A 12,153-nucleotide genomic window follows, 5' to 3' on the forward strand; every position below is an offset into this window, starting at 1 on the left:
GCCAGGGCTGCCATAACAAAGTACCACAGACTGGATGGCTTAAACAACAGAAATGTATTTCCTTATAGTTGGGGAGGCCACAAGTCCAAGATCAAGATTTGGTAAGTTGGTTTCTTCTGAGGCCTCTCTCCTTGGCTTGCAGATGGTGTTCTTCTCCCTGTGTCTTCACGTGGTCTTCTCTCTGTGTATGTCTAAGTCGTAATGTCCTCTTTTTATGAAAATACAAGTCATACTGAATTACAGTCCACCCTGATGACCTCATTTAAATTAATTATCTCTTTAAAGACCCTATTTTCAAATATAGTCATAATCTGAGGTACCGGGGGTTAGGACTTTAACACATGAATTGCAGGGGGGGGACACAATTCAGCCCAGAGCATCAGTTATATAAGGCATCTGGGGCAGTGCTTAGCATACAGGAAGCACTCAGTAAGTGGTACCAAAGGTGAGGGTGATGATGGAGATAATGACTCTCTCCAGATTGGCAACTACTGCAACAGGATGACAAGCCATCAGTGCCCAGCGGGAAGTCCCTTCAGGTCAGTGGGAAGGCCTGGATTTAGGAGGCCATGAACCTGATGAATTCACACATCCACTGACTTTGGAGTCAGAGCCATGTGGGTTTAGACCCTCACGATAACACTCATCAGCTGGAGACTCTGAGCAAACTCACTTAGCTGAGCCTCAACTTCCCTCACATATCAAGGTAACAACTGCCGAGGACTTAGCAGTGAGAGGTGCCCACTGCATGCTCTTTCCTCCATCTGTGAGCAGGAAGACCAGGTTTCAAGTGGCAGTTGGGCCATCTACCAGTGATGACCTTAGGCAAGCCGCTCCCGGGGGCTCAGACTCTTCAGCTCTTGCCTGCAAATGACAATCCCAACTTCACGGGTTGTCATAAGGTGGGAATGAATCAAGGTATGTGAAAGCGCTTTGTCACCTGCAGAGCATCCTGTACAGGTGAACTGTCAGCCCCCTTTCAAGACGCAAATCTTCAAAGGTCTTTGTGAGAGGATGCTCACACCCACACACCCGATTCCAAGAAAAACACAAAAGGTGGGTACGGTGTGGTTTCATCCTTCATGACTCACAGAGGCCACTCCTGCCGGGTATTTAAATTCTGTGGCTAGAGGAGCTGTGCTTTTTGACTGTTCAACTGAGTTTACTAACCACTCCCTAAGGCTGCAACCCACACCCATTCTTCTCTGGTCCAGAGGGAGGGAGTGGAAGGCCAACGTGACTTGGAAATTTATTCCAAGGCTGTGAGATTCTTTCTGGGGGGCTGGTGCTAAACATGTAAACAGGGAAGTCGGGAGGCGGCATGAATTTTCTGGTCAGTAGGAGAGGAGAGGATGCCCAACCCCGACAGCAGGAGATCCAAGTAGAAAAGTCCAGGAGGTAGCAGGAGATGCTATGTGGGAGTGAGGAAAGAAATAATAAACGGTGATGTTACCTATGGTGAGGCTAGAATTGCAGATATGAGCGCCAAAGAATAGAAGAGAGAAAAGAAAAGAAGAAGAAAGAGAGGGAACAGGAGAAAAGGAGGGGAAAGAGAGTGAGTAAAGGGCAAAGCCTCAAAGAATGCCAACATTTAGGATCTTAGGAAGAAAAGGAGCTAAAGGGTTAGACAGATGAAGCCGTCAGAGATAAGGAAAAGGGCAGATCCATGAAGGATTGGGAGGTGTCCTAGCACAGAACAAAAGACCACAGACTGGGAGTCTTAAACAACAGAAGGTTTTTTTCTCACAGTTCTAGAAGCTGGAAGTCTGAGATCAGGATGCCAGCATGGTTGGGTTCTGCTGAGGACTCTCTCCTTGGCTTGCAGACAGCCACCTTCTAGCTGTATCCCCACGTGGTACAGAGAGCGAGCTAGTTCTCTGTATTTCTTCTTATAGGGACACTAAGCCTATTGGATCAGGGCCACACCCTTATGACTCCATTTAACCTTAAGTACTTCCCTAAAGGTCCTTTCCCCAAATACAGTCACACTGGGGGTTAGGGCTTCAACATGTGAATTTGAGGGGAGCTGGTATACCATTCAGTCCACAGTAAGAGGGCAGAGGGGACATGAAAGAGGGAAGACGGCAGCCCAGTTAGGGGGCGGGGGGATCCTGGCCTCACACTGGGCCTAGAAAAGACACTGCCCAGAGTCTCCATCTGGTAGCAAGAACCTTGTGTCCAGACCTGCCTCTGCCCCACTGGAGGTGGATTGGACAAGCCCCTTCCCCTGTCTGGACTCAGTTTCCCTATGTCTACAGCACAGGAGGGGATGCTATTCTCCAAGATCCCCTGGGTACTCTCAGGTTCTCAATGCAGAGGGTGAATGCCCCTGGGACTCAAAGAAGAGTCAGATATTTTTCAACAGGTCCATTCAAGGCAAAAAGAAGAGATGGGAGGTAACACAGAGTCAGAGGATTGAGACCCTCCCTTAAGAGCGAGGGACCCCGACTCAGCTGGCACAGAAGCAACACTAGAAGTTGCCTCCAGCAGGCTTTGTGTTTTAAGTAAAGACAGAGGGAGCTGCGTGTCCCCCACCCACCCAACTCCATCTCACTCTAAAATAAGAACTTGAGTGGTGTTTAACTTTAGATTAAATTTGAGAGCCATTATCTTAAAAGAGCTGACTCCCCATTTCTTTGCCTGTTTAACTGGGGAAGGCTGTTTCGTGATGTGACTCTGTGGGTCTCAGATTGTCACTCATCCAGCAGGGTCTGTCTTGGAGCCCATGACTATAGGCCCAGGCCATGCAAGGGCTCCCAGCAATAAGAGAGACAGGGTAGGAAGAGCTGAAGTTGGGAGAAGCATGAAGGGCAGGAGGAGCACAGAAGTGTGTTATTTAATTGAGCCTGGGGATTGGCAAGGGAGAGGTCTGGGAGGCTTCCTGGAGGAGGTGATTTCTGAGATGGGAACTGGAGGAGGAGTTCCACCGGTAAGGATATGGGGGAAAGGGCAGCATTCTAAGCAAAATCCTAGGAGTGAGATCAAATCAAATGCATTTGAACGAGGTTTAGGAAGCAAGATGGGACAGGCTGGTAGAGCCAGAACACGAAGATCCTAGAAGGCTGTGGTAAAGAGTAGGCTCCTTCCTGAGGGCAATGGAAAGCCAGTGAAGGATCTGAGCAGGAGAGTGACTTGATCCGACTTGGTTTGTTCATCCCTTTGTATGTTTTTTTTTTTTTTTTTTTTTTTTAATTTATTTTTGGCTGTGTTGGGTCTTCGTTTCTGTGCGAGGGCTTTCTCTAGTTGTGGCAAGCGGGGGGCCACTCTTCATCGCGGTGCACGGGCCTCTCACTGTCGCTGCCTCTCCTGTTGCGGAGCACAGGCTCCAGACGTGCAGGCTCAGTAGTTGTGGCTCACGGGCCTAGTTGCTCCGCGGCATGTGGGATCTTCCCAGACCGGGGCTCGAACCCGCGTCCCCTGTATTGGCAGGCAGATTCTCAACCACTGCGCCACCAGGGAAGCCCCCTTTGTATGTTTTGAGGAAGTAGAACTGGACCTTGGACGCAGGAAATACGCTCATAGTGTTCATCATCCACCTGGACAAGTGCCCTTCTTCTTTTTCTCCCTTTGATTTACTTTTTGTTGAGGCAGTGGAATTTTACAGTTCAGTTTCCCCAAGCCTTCAAGGCACACATAAAATGAGGTTACAACAGTTGTTTTGTAGAACAGAATGAGGAGCAAAACTTACCTATCTCATTTTATAAAGCTATTATAACCCTGATGCTTAAACCTGATAGGGGTGGTGCCATAAAATAAAATACAAGACAAATTTAAATATGGCCACAGTATTTTTTAAATCTTATATAAAATGCTGTCAATTTGAATTCAGCAAGCAATGTGTAAAATACATCATGCTCAAGTATTACAAGAATATTCCTTCAGACAATCCGTTAATGCACTATACTTGTTATGGACTGACTTGTGTCCCCCTAAATTTATATGTTCAAGTCCTGACTCCTAGTATCTCAGAATGTGACTGTATTTAGAGATAGGGTCTTTAAAGAGATAATTCAGTTAAAATGAGGTCATTAGGGTGGGCCTCAATCCAATAGGACTGGTGTCTTTATAAGAAGAGGAAATTTGGACACAGGTACAAAGGGAAGAGGCTGTGAAGACACAGGGAGAAGATGGCCATCTATAAGCCAAAAAGAGGGGCCTCAGGAGAAACTAACCCTACTGACACCTTGAACTTGGACTTCTGGCCTCCAGAACTGTGAGAAAATAAATTCCTGTTGTTTAAGATACCCAATCAGTGGTACTTTGTTATGGCAGTGCTAGCAAACTAATACAATACCACAGAAAAAGAATAAAATAGAAAATCCATATAAACATATCAGTAAAGGTAATAAAAGCAGTTGCTAAAATTCAACCCTTTTTAAAAAAAATTTTTGAAGGGTAACATACCTACAGAAAAGCATATAAATCATAAGTGTCAGTCAATGAACTTTTACCAACTAAATACACCTGTGTAATCAGCACCTGGACCAGGAAACAAGCATCCCAGAATCCTCCTCATGTCCCCTTCAAGACCAATAGGCCTGGGACTTCCCTGGCAGTCCAGTGGTTAAGACTCTGTGCTTCCACTGCAGGGGACATGGGTTCGATCCCTGGTGGGGGAACTAAGATCTCACATACCGTGCGGTGTGGCCAAAAAATAATAACAAATAAATAAATAAGTAACTTAAAAAAAAAAAGACCAATAGGCCTGTTATGGTCTGAACTGTTCTCTCCCCACCACAAATTCATATGTCTAAGCCTTATCCTCCAATGTTATTATATTTGGAAATGGGATCTTGAAGAAGGTAATTAATGTTAAATAAGGTCATAAAGTGGGGCCCTAATCCCATAGAACCGGTGTCTTTGTAGGAAGAGGAAGAGACAGCAGGGAGGCATGCAGAAAGAGAAAAGGACATGTGAGGACACAGCCAGAGGCAGCCATGTGCAAGCCAAGGAGAGAGGCCTCAGGAGAAACAAACCTGCCAACACCTTGATCTTAGACGTCCAGCCTCCAGACCTGTGGGAAAATAAACGTCTGTTGTTTAATCCACCCTGTCTGTGGTGTTTTATTATGGCAGCCTAAGCAGACTAATGCAACACTTCTCTCCTGGCTTTATTCCTTTTTATTACCCCCCCAACACGCATGATATATATCAAACTCCTTAAAATAATTACCTACCGGGCCTTGAGGAGGAGGGTAACAAAAAGAATAGCATCTGGCACACAATATCATAGTACTGAGCTGAACAAAGCTAGACAGAGAACGAATTTAGGTAAATGTAAAACACAGATGCGCGTGTTCTGGTAAAATCTGTATGTGCACTTGTTTTAATTTCATCTAAGTGGCACGTGCAAAAACATCATTCAAAGCTGTGCGCCAGACACGCTTCTACTTTATTTCATTTAATTCTTACAATTGTTTAAAAGCTATCCACGATGCCGTACATATATCCAGTCTGTGGATTCTGACTGATGCATCGTATTTTATCATGTGCCTACACCATATTTTATTTTTCTGTTTCCCCAGTGTACCCTAAGGACCTCCCAATCACCTTGCTACCAAAAGCAGTGCTGTGATGAACATGTTTGAATATGCTTCCTTAGGGACCTACGTAGACAGCCTTGGATGCTCACCAGAGATACTGGAGTCCATCGGTATGGATACACTATCTTGACTAAATTCTGCCTGATAACTCTCCAAAGTCCCTGCATCAGTCTACACCCCCACCAGTGGTGTGCATGTGTCCCTGTTTCCCCAGATCTCTGTGAATGCTTGGCATTATCCAATTTTCTCATTTTTGCCAGTCTAGTGAGTGTAAATGTTCACTGTTGTGTTAACTCGTGCCTCCCATTATTAATGAGTTTGAGCAGCTCTTCATATACTCATGAGCCATCTTGGTTTCTATTGTTGTGGATTGCTTATTTGTACACTTTGTCCAATTTTCCACTGGGTTCCCCGTCTTTTTCTTAACAATTTATAGGACTTCTTGTATATTCCAGGTTTTAGATGTGGCATCTGTATGTGACATCTGTCTATAGGAGAGTTTCTCAACCCCAGCACTACTGATATTTTGTCCTGATAATCCTTCCTTGAGGGGCTGTCCTATGCATTGGAGCATGTTTAACAGCATCCCTGGCCTCTACCCACTAGATGCCAGTAGCGCCTCCAGCCCAGTTGTGACAACCAAAAATGTCTCCAGATATTGCCAATGTCCTGGGATGGGGGGCAAAATCACCCCCAGCTGAGAACCACTGGTCTACAGGTTATCCCTCCCACCGGGTTATGGTTATCTAATCCCATTGATTAGAAATCCATAATTTTGATTAAAAATAAATTAATTTTTGATATTATACTTTGTTTGGGGGGTTTTGTTTGAGAAGACTTCCTCACGCCTAGGTTATAAAAATGTTCCCCTACATTTTCTTCAATCAATCAGTTTTATTGCTTAACCTTTGAGTTTTTAATTTATCTGGAGTCCACTTTTGTGTTCTGGGTAAAGTAGGAATCCAGTTCTCTTCTAATATATGTAATCAGCCAGCTTTCCAAAGCCATCTGCAAGTCAGTGGGACCTTTCCCATTGATCTATGGTGCCATATTTATCATATATCAAGTTCCCATATGTGTGTGGTCTGTCTCTAAGCTCTCTGTCCTCTTCCATTGGCTTATTAACCTATCCTTCCATGAGAACCACACAATTCTTCTATTTCCATGACTTTTTAATGTGTTTTAATATCTAGAAGATATGCCCCTCCTCTTTTTAAAAGTTGCCTCAGCTATTTGCAGACCTTTATACTTATCAATTTCAGAATAAGTTTGTTAAGTTTCTCAACATATCTATCTGGAATTCTGATTGCAATTGTATCAGATTTACAAATTAATTTGAAGATAGTTGACATGTGTACAATGTTATATTATTCCATCATGAATGGAGAATATCTCTCCATTTATTTAAAACTTCATTTTACATCCTTTAATTGAATTTAAATTTTTCTTCCATAGATGACTTGTTTATTCCTTGATAAAATAATTCCTAGGTATAGTTTTTGTAACTACAGTGAGTGGCGTCATATTTTTTCTCTTATGTATTTTATGGTTGGTGTTTGCTGGTGTGGAAACATGCTATTGGTTCTTAGTAGTTGGTCTTGTGTTTGGCAATCTTGCTGAATCCTCTTATTAGTTTTAAAAGAGGGTCTGCTGGTTCAGTTGGCTTTCTTTGTCGATGATCATAACACATGTGAATAATGATAGCTTTACCTTTTCCCTTCAATATTCACACCTCTGTATTAGTTTGCTGGGGAAGCTATAACAAAGTGCCATAGACTAAATAGCTTAAACAGCAGAAATTTATTTTCTCACAATTCTAGAGGCTAGAAGTCCAAAATCAGGTGTCAGTAGGATTGGTTTCTTCTGAGGCTCTCTTCTTGGCTTGCAGATGGCCATCTTCTCCCTGTCTTTACATGGTCCTTCCTCTGTACATGTCTGTGTCCCAATCTCCTCTTCTTACGAAGCCACCAGTCCTATTGGATTAGGGCCCACCCTAATGACCCTATTTTAACTTCATTATATTTTTAAAGACTCTATCTCCAAATACAGTCACAATCTGAGGTTCTGGGGGTTAGGACTTTAACTTCTCATTTCTTATTATTGGTATCAGCTGCAGGGATAACCCAAGGTGCCCCCATAGTTTTCTGTGTCACAGTTGAGTTGTGCCAGGCAGGCATTGGTGCCCTGAGGCAATGAGTGGGAGAGAGGAAAGACCAGAAGTCACATCTGTCCCCTGGTGAGGCTCCCCATCCCCGTCTGCCTCTGGCTCATGTTCCCTCCACATGCCAAGTCAGGATGTCCTCCCCAGAGTTTTCCTACATATTTCATGCCAGTTCTTCAGTGTCTCCATGCTTCACTCTCCTTCCATAATGTCCCCAGAATTCAGGTTTTGGTGGCAGGGGGTAGGGCAGGAGGGCCAGCAGCAGTGGAGTGAACCATCCAGCCCAAAATCCCCATGATCTGATTGGGCTTTAGAACGATCTCTTTGGCTTCAGTGTAGAAACTGAATTAGAAGTGGGCAATATTGGAGCTCAAGAAACTAGATAAGGGGCTATTGCAATAAATGAGCTGTTGACTCCTAGGCAGAGGTAGTGGCGGTGGGAATGGAGAAACAGATGGTGTTGACAGGAGTTGGTAATTCTTTACACGCTGGATAGAAAGCAAGAAAGAAGTCATGAATAATTCCTAGGCTGCTGGCTTGGGCAACTGGGTGGATGGTGGTAGCTTTCACAGTATAGCATGAGACAGTCTGGGACTGGGGGAAGGACTCAAGGAGATTGACATGCCCACAATACATCCAAACTGAGATGTTTAACAGGCAGTTGGAGCTATAGAGCTGGTGGTCAGGAGAGAAATATGGACTGGATGACCTTGGAAGTCATCAGCCCATGAATGGTAATTGAAGCTATTGGAGTAGATGAGCATAGGTGAACTTCCAGGGATGGTGCGAGGAGGGAGAAGAATAGAGGGCCTGGGACCTATCCCTGAGGATTACAACATTTAAGATCTAGTCTGAAGAAGAAGAGACAGCAAGAGGCTGAGAAGGAGTTATCAGTGAAATACACACTGTTGTCCCCTTGGCAGCCAAGGAAAGAGTGTGTGTTAAGAAATGTGGCCAGGTGAGAAATCAAGTCAGATGAGGCCTGAAAGGTGTCCCTGGATTTAGGGGCATGGAAGTCATCAGTGACCTCTGCCCTCAACAGAGGAGGTTGTCGTTCTCACCACAGTGATAATAATAAATGGTCTCATTAACAATGATATCACCTTAGAACTATATGGCATTTTATATTTTTGCAAGCAGTTTATATTCTACAACCTTCTTTTGTTTTATGGAAACTGTGACCCAGAATATAATTTGTGAAGGAACTAGGGAAGATTTTTCTGGAGAAGAAAAGACTTGGGGTGTGGAGGGATGTTTTGAACATGCTGGGAGTCTTGAATACACAAAAAGCTGTCGAGAGTCTGCTGTGGGGAAGCAGGACCCGACTCACATGTTTGCAAAGTCAGAACTGTTTAACAAAAGAATGCGCTGCTCCAAAGCTGAAGAGACCCCCACCCTCACCCCACCCATTCCAGCCTCTCGAGCCCTTTCAAGTCCATGGTCTCATTTTGCCCTCATAGCAATTCTCTGCAGAGAGGTGATTCTCCCTGTGTTTATACATGGGGAACCTGAGGTTCAGAGAGGTTAAGGAATATGAAGAAGATCACACAGCAAGAATGTGGATGGAGTGGGGCCTAGGCCGGGTCCTCTCGTTCCAAGAGCAGTGTCCTGGCCATGCCAGAGTTAAGGAGCCTCTTAACAGGGAAGCCCAGGAAAGGGCTACTGCCTTCGGGCAGGAGGAGGGTATATCGGCGGTAGGGGCCCCTACTAGAAGTGGTTGCTTCCAGCTAAGCAATCAATGACTATGATTGTCTGCATCACATGGGGTAATGCATTCTTGACAGATGAGGAAACTAAAACACAGAGGCTAAGAGACCCATGCCGAAAAATGAAGGCGTGCCTCCTGTTAATGCCAGTGCATGAAAGACTGTGCTTCTAGAGGCCTCAGCAGGAGAATTCCAACCTCACAGGGTGGCTGTAGCCATGGTTACTGATCCGTTTATCTAGATCAGTGCTCTCGGGGCTGGTGGGAGTCTTTGCCCCCATTGCCCTGCTGCAGGGACAGCCTTGGTGATGACTGGGTCCTTGCACAGGACCAGCAGTGGCCCAGGCTCACACTCCAGGTCAGGGCTCTTCGGTTCATACTCACCTGCTCAGCTCTTCTCCTGGGGATGTTACCATATCAGGGAATAAGGACGCCAAGGACTACGAGAAACAAGTTTTTGAGCAGTGACGCCATGGAACTATCACAGAAGCAAGGGCAGCCATGGACTGATTCAGCTCTTGAGCAGAACTCATCCCCTATGCCTAAGAAAGTCACTAAGATCCCTATCCATTTTGGGTGGTATCATAGAATCTCAAGGGGGTGATAGAGAACATTCTGTTAATCGGGGCAGGGAGAGCTCCTACGATTAATTTGAAAGAAATTATAAACAATCCAGGTATCCATCAACAAGAGAATGAACAAATAAATTATAGTATAGCCACACAGTGTAATACTATACAGCAGCAAAAACTGGATGAACAAGGGTATTCACGTGTAGAATGTTGGGTGAAGAAAGCACATTGCAGAAAAGCACATGCACTATGACATAATTCAATGTAATTTAAAAGTCTGCAAAGCAATGCTACACATTGTTTAGGTATACATGCTGGTGCCATAAAAGTATAAGAGAAATGACTGGGACAGATAAAGACTTCATTCAAGGAATTGGTTACCATTTGGGTGAAGAGATGGTGGGGAACATGCAATAGGAAAGGGATACCCGGGAGTTTCTACACGATTGGAAATATTTGTTTCTTAGGATAGGTCAAGTACACCCGTCTTACAAGATTCTTTAGGCCTTTTGGCTCTTAAAATATATTGCCTAATAATTTTTTGTGACTACGTTCACACTCAAAGCTGGTAACACAAACCATAACATTCATATGCGTTCATGAATCTGTCTCCCCTGCTGAGATGTGAGGACACACCCTCTTGAAGCCAAAACCACACGCCTAAGCTGCTCCCAAATTTCTGACCCACTAGGTTTGGGGGTAATTGTTACACACAAGCAGAAAACTATCACGAGGAACCACTGTGTATTCCTGAGCAAAGCAGGGACACTATGAAAGTGGTATTTTACCGGGCTATCTTGTGGCCTCCCAAGACCAAATAGCTAAATTTATTTTTGATCTGCAAACCCCCAGGTGGTTAGCACAAACCCGGAAGAGCCCGCAGCCCCAGAATTCGTGGGCGGAGCAGGCAGCATGTTAGTAATTTCAGTACGGCCTCAGACCACTCTTAATCAACTTTGAACTTTTTCCAATCAAATCTACTTGCCTCAACAAAACACACCCTGAGGACAAAAAGTAGACCTTCAGACTTCTCTGCAAACCTCCAGAGCTCAGCTAAGCATAGAGCAGGGGCAGCTGATTTATGATGCTTCAGAGGTGATGAGGAAAACCTCCCCAACCTGGCCGGGAGATGCTCTGCAGCCATAAGGGACAGAGTGGCAAAGAATGGAACCAAAGACCTCTACCCTTGCAGCTCTCCTTGCAGCCTGGTAAGACACTGTTCCAGGTTTCGTGTCCTGTTTGCCATCCTAGACCCATACTTCCAGTTAGCACAGAGGTGAGGGCGGGGTAGTGATGGGTGAAAAGACACTCATGAGATAACCATAAAGGGAAAAGAAAAAGCATTTGGCAAAGCAAAGGGAGCCATCTTTTTCCCTGGGCTGCAATTTCTAAAGCTGATCCAAAAAGAAATCTCTATTGTCAGGGTGGAAAAATGGGCTTTTCCCTAAAACGAGCTCTTAAAATTGTCCAAGAATTGAGCCCTCAGTGAGAAGAAGAGGGATGAGGTTGGCGACAGAAACAGATATGGTCATCTGGGTGGAAAGTGTGTCATCATCCCGATGTGCTGTTAGGGCTTCAGCTTGTGACAGTGAAGACTTTGTGCTGGATTAGAAGTAGTCGCCTCAAAGCTAAATTCCACTTCCCCATTTCTTGGAGGTGGACTAGAGAAGAATAATGGGCAAAGGTCACACTACAAGAAGAAAAAATGACCTCCCCACAAAAACAGGGAAAAAAAAAAAAGGTTTGAGAGAGTTGTTGTTGTTTGGGTATTTCTATAAAATTAAATAAAGTAGTTTAACATAGTTCAAAATTTGAAAGACAAAGGAGATAATTTTACACAGAACCCAGAGGCCTCAGATTTGTCCCTTGGAAGCTTTCCAAGGATCTCTTTCACTTGCAGATGGAAAAGCTGTGGTCCAAAAAAGGGAAGGCAGGAGCCATGGCCATACAAAGATTATTGGCCGAGCTTAGAGCAGGACCCAGGAACCCAGGAAGGGGGCGACACTCATGAAGTATCTGAGCCTCCCCAGTTCAGATGGAGAATAAATGTGAGTGTGCAGAGCTGGGCATCTGTTAGCTATTACTGCCATTAATCCTCATGGGGACAGCCTGCCCAGGTCATGCAAGTTGCTGGTAAGGTAACAAGGACTAGAGGTCAGGAGCTCGCTGACCC

The sequence above is a fragment of the Eubalaena glacialis genome, chromosome 9 (assembly GCF_028564815.1).
Source record: "Eubalaena glacialis isolate mEubGla1 chromosome 9, mEubGla1.1.hap2.+ XY, whole genome shotgun sequence".
NCBI classification, from domain to species: Eukaryota; Metazoa; Chordata; class Mammalia; order Artiodactyla; family Balaenidae; genus Eubalaena; species Eubalaena glacialis.